We start from the raw sequence: 5,590 nt of genomic DNA, 5'->3' as shown, positions 1-5,590 counted from the left end.
AAAAATTGTTTTATTTAAGTGTTTTATTTTATTTTTTTAATTTTTAAACTGTTTCAGTGAAAGTTCGAGCATATTTTGGTAGCTTACTTCACGAAGAACGTAGTACTGAAAGCTCAGTACCATGGGAGTCTCATGAACATGTTTTTGTTATGAAATCATACTGCCATCTGGTTGATAAGATTGATAAAGCCTCACATTCTGTAGGAAAAGATGGAAAGTTTCAGTTGTTTATTTGTTTTGCAGCCAGGTAAAGTATTTACATGTAGACTAATAATTTTTCAGGATATATTTGAAGTTTTGTAACTTCTGACAATGAAAGTACAGAAAATCAAGTTTATAATGACTTATTCTATTTTGTATGTGTTTACAATTTGTCTAAAATTATTTGCTCATTATTGCTTAAGTATAGAAAAAGATGCTTATTATTTTTAATTGTATTTCCAGAAGTTTTTATACTTTACACAAAAACACATGAATATGGTAGTTACACATACTTATGTCTGACAAGCATCACATTAGGTGAGAATTGTAATATTATTGTATCAGAGCTTCAGATTGAAATATTTTATAAAACTTATGTTACCTTTTTTACTTAAAATTGATCTTTATAAAGAAAACTGTTTTATAAGTTAAAAGAGAACTTCTTGCTGTTCGATATTTATTCTTGGCAATTATTTTTTTGTTACTGTTTTGCTTTAATTCGATGCTCCATGTAATGTTCAGTATTCTCTTTAAACAATTAGTAACTGATCATGAAAAATGTTTTAAATGTGCATAATGCTGATATGGTTAAAAATCTGAATTAAGCTCCCAATAAAAATTTCAATCTTACACTTGGCAGTTACTTTCACCATGTTATTTTATATTTCCAGAGACCACCTGCTCCATAGAATGCTATTACACGTAGCATCTAGTCCGATTACTGCTAGCATGTATGAGGAACAGTCATTCTTGCGAGATCCTAGCTTAGTCACATTTCTGGTCCAGATCTTGGAGAGCCTATCAGAGTTCAGCATTACCTTAGAATCATCTCTCACAAAAGGTGTTGAGAGTTGATAGTACTATGGCTGAAGATTTCATATTTGAAAATTGTTATTCATTAACAACTAATCCACTTTTTTTATGATCTGTATTAAATATTCTATCTTGGTGTGACTCTAACGTTTTGGATTGTCAAAAATATAGATGTGAAATAATTTATTTTATTTTTTCACATTACTGTATTGTATCTTCTGTTTCTAATAGTTACTTTTTATTGCAAAATATCTCTGTACAAAGAAAATCAATGTGTGTGTGTGTGTGTGTATATATATATATACTGTCATGTATTTAAAAATTCATGGTTCATTTACTTATGCAAAATAAATACTCAATTCTTTTATGTTAAAGTATGTTACAAATTGGATATAGAAATAATTTTTTTGTAACGAGAAACCTCATTTCAGTTTTTAGGTGAATAATTTTCCATTGTTAAGAAGAGTTAACTACGAATAGCATAATTTTATAATGGCTTTTAATACATAATATAAGGAGCTTTCTAAAACTTCGAACAGAGGTTAAGCATAATCTTGTTTCTAAATGAAAAGTTAATAATTAACAAGAATTCAGATTTTTTTCCTTTTTTAAGACCCAATCTGGTCTTTGATGTTAAAAGTTTTAAGTAGATTGAAATTTAAGAAATTATTTCAAATTTTCTGTAAGTTAGATGAACTGCAATTTAAATTATGTGATACAACTTACAACATTGTAACATACAGGTTTTTGTAGACTAACAGGTGATAGAAGAATTTAAATTTAATATATTAAAATGTTCATATATTTATAGCAATTTGGTCTCATACTTTTGGGTTTTTTGTTGTTATGTTTAGGATGTTGAGAAAGTAATGTGTGTATATATCTATAAAAGAAAGAAAGCTAGTATAATTAGGTGACAAAAATTTTGTATGATAACTTTTGTTTTGAAATAATCATGATTTTATAGGATTTTACCATATGATTGTTTTTTTTTTTTGTTATCATTCAGTGTTTTTTTCTGTGAATAAAAAAAAATCAAACATGTTCTGTAATAACTAACAGTTCTTCCCAAGCAAAGTATCTATCTATATGTATAAGATTGTGGTATTACAGATACATTTTATTTCATGAAACACTTTATGAAGGCTGTGAAAGGATAAAAGTGGTAGATAACTAGGTCTGAATTCTTTTCTCATTTGTAAAATTATTTCTGTCCATTTAAAAGTACATTTGTAATTATAGTGTTTTATGTAAGTCTATTGTACATATACTTACTGGTTTACATGTTTATTGTAGTGTTATGTCTCATTTGTTTTTATTGTGTCTGTACATAATAGTTGGTTGGATTTTTGTATCTCTAAGAATATAAATTACATATTAAGATTTTGGGGGCTGTAAGTAAAACATGTTTGTGCAATATTATCTTCAATTATTTTTTTAACAAACTATATTACATTAGATTAATAATGGCGTTTAAGTAACTGTACCAGTCACATTATTTCTTTTATTTAGTGCACACTGGAAAGTACACAGATTTATTTGATAAAGAAACCAAACTCCTAAACAAAATAAGAGGGGTAAAAGTCTGTAAAAAGTAGTATGAATGACAAATAGAATATTTGTTTTTCAGCAGCCTCAATTAGTAATTATGTAGCTGGTCTAACGTTTCTCAGGTACAATGTTGAAAGGGAAACAAGGAATAGTGTTGACACTAGTAACACACATTGTGAGTTTTAGTAACTTCAATAAGTATGATGTTAAAAACATCAGTTATTGTAATTTATAGCGTGCGCATTTTCTGCATTGGAGATGTAGTAAGTTACTGCCCATCAAGTTTCATATGGTGGTGAAATTTGTTTCTGGTTACCTATCAATACACAGTTGTTAAGCTAATGTGAACTATTGAGGAATGTATAATCTGTTTTTTTTATGAAAGATATGTAGTAATTTATTTCGGATAAACTGCTCTGCCTTGATGAACGCATTGTCAGTTACATTGATTTTGGTTAGTTTATTTGATATTGTATTTTTACCTGTGTTTATGTCATCGGTTAGGGTGTATAATAGTTGCTCCACCTAAAGCTCAAAATATGTATAAAAATTAACACACACACACACACTTAGATGTCATCAGAATATAATGGAAGGATACTGTAATAAAAGCTCTAATTTTAAGTTGTGTTACCAAAATACGTGAAACCGTTTTCCAGAACGCGTCTTGATTCCGCTCACGAAACAAGATAACATGTAAGTACAGTTTCCTTAAGCTAAATAAATAGCTTTTAAAGAGCCTTAGAATATTTATAAATCAGTGTTTGGTGTTTTTAAATCCTGCTAGGATTATCATAATTATTTTTTATTGCTTACGTCTTCCAGTAAGAAAAAACAGCTTCTGTAATTTTTCCATCTTAAAACTATTTTATTTCTGAACTGTTTAGTTCAGAAAAAAGTCTTGGAAGATTAATCTACAAACGTAACCTAGGTGGAAAGAACGACGTTTCGAAAGATCAGAAAACATCGGGTTTTGCATGAACCACCAGTCAATCAATTCACATTTGCTCATTTCAACTTGATCTAATTATAACGTTTAGGAACGCTACAGTGATGGTAATCAGTTCATGTGAAGAAAGAGTATTATTATTATACATAAGTTTTTTAAACACAGCCAATTGAGAGATAAATCAGTTTTGTTCAGAAATTTGAGGATTAAAAAAAACATATCTTACAAGACTTATTATCGAAAAGAAGTAGAATAAACAAGTATCAGGAAATGATTTCTAACCTAAGTTCGAATGACAACTACATTTTAACGTGTTTCTTGTGTATTCGTAACTTAGAATTTTTTTTCGCGCGTGAAACAGTTCCTGTGGTTTCCAATGAGTGATAATACGTTTCGATATTCAAAATAGTAATAATCCGTTCGTGATAACTTGCATTACTATTCATTTCAGAACTACACACACACACACACACACACACACACACACACACACACACACACAAATATATATATATATATATATATATATAAGGCCCAAATCGCGATCACAAAAAATTCGAACGCTGACGAAGAGTAGCACATTGGGAAGACGGTATTATCTGAAAATATTTGGGTTTTATTTCTTCGAAAGGGGGCCGAAGGCCACTTGGAGGGTCACCTGTTTTAACTTCTCGCACCATTATGCAATAATATGTTGTCTGTCTGTCAGTCAGTCAGTAGACACTAAAATGACGTTTCATAAGGGGCGCTTAACATTGTAATTTGTATTGTCGTGACGTCAGTAAAACTTTCCATTCCATGAACCACGAGAACAATTATACACTCTGTAGGCTACAAAACAGCATGACATACGAACTTCATGACATACTTGGTTTTGATTTTATTTACTCTTGAAACAGAACGCTTTCGGGGACCCTGCGGATGTACATCTAGTACACATACTTGTGATGTTAAAATAATTTTATAGCAATGTATTGTGCTCTCTTCTTTAAAATTTGTTGATAACACGAAAACCTATGTACGCATTGTATTGAGTAAAGGGTGTGGTGGCTAATTTGAACATTTTTAAAAATAAAAGTTAATAGATGGCAGCATTAGGGTATTCACTAATTAACAATTAGCTGTTTTTCCTAAGGTTGAAGTGAATTAACTAATCTGCCCTAGCAGAATAAATTAAACATGCTGTTTGTGTATAGAGGAAAAAAGTAACATGACTTTTCACTTTTACAAAGTTCTGTGAATAATGTATTTAGTTTTTCTTTCTCTTCAAATTATCAAGTTGCAACAATTAGTATGATGATATAACACAGCCTTGTGGTATTCGATAGTGATTTGGCTTTAAAAAGTTGGTTGTTTCGTAACAGATAGGGTAGTTTGTAAGTGTGAAAACATATTAAATGTGAAGTATGAACACCCAAATACCCAGACATTGCATTACTCATGAAACATCCAAATAACAGCAATATGGACTGAACTGCTTGAAATTTGCGTCTGGAAGTATGAGGTTGTTACGTATTACAATTTCGAATGGTATGAAATCGAGCTAAGTGATCATTTAAATTTAATAGTTAAATAAATGGCGATATATCTCCAATTTATAATATTTGCCAACAAGATTGATACACACAGTTTTCTTTTTTTTTCAAATACAAATATATTTTAATACACAAACAGTAATACAATTGACAATAACGGTTATTACAAACAATGATTTATATACAAATTTTAATAGGGAGCTAGCTAGCTCTTTGGGCCTCTCTTATCACACGCCGATTATAGGTCGAGCTTTAGTTTTTTACCGCTGAAGTTATATAATGTATTCGTAAAAATATTGATGTCAGATTTGAATCCAATGAAGTTAAATAGTTTATAGTGTTCAAAATTTATAAATATTCCTGGTCAAATATTTGAAGTTTTCCGATAAATAATGGTGATTAACCATTGTAGTATCCGAGGTTTATAATATACCAACTATAGCAAACCAATAATATATATATAGTTTTTTGTCGCGTTGGTTATATTTATAAGCGTGTGAAGAGTTTCTCGAAAATTCAGATTACATAACAGTACAAAGCT

General features: G+C 29.7%; 1 long non-coding RNA gene across 1 annotated transcript; it reads left to right on the top strand.

Moving 5' to 3' along the window:
- The first annotated feature begins 62 nt into the window (after positions 1-62).
- Positions 63-3,317, top strand: LOC111087258. The gene is made up of 2 exons (XR_002611960.1): positions 63-247; positions 873-3,317. It is a non-coding gene; the product is annotated as an uncharacterized LOC111087258 (long non-coding RNA).
- Positions 3,318-5,590: the final 2,273 nt, after the last annotated feature.

Source organism: Limulus polyphemus, unplaced genomic scaffold (assembly GCF_000517525.1).
Source record: "Limulus polyphemus unplaced genomic scaffold, Limulus_polyphemus-2.1.2 Scaffold1929, whole genome shotgun sequence".
NCBI classification, from domain to species: domain Eukaryota; kingdom Metazoa; phylum Arthropoda; class Merostomata; order Xiphosura; family Limulidae; genus Limulus; species Limulus polyphemus.
The sequence above is the reverse complement of the archived record's forward strand: the minus strand, read 5'-3'. Positions and strand labels throughout refer to the sequence as shown.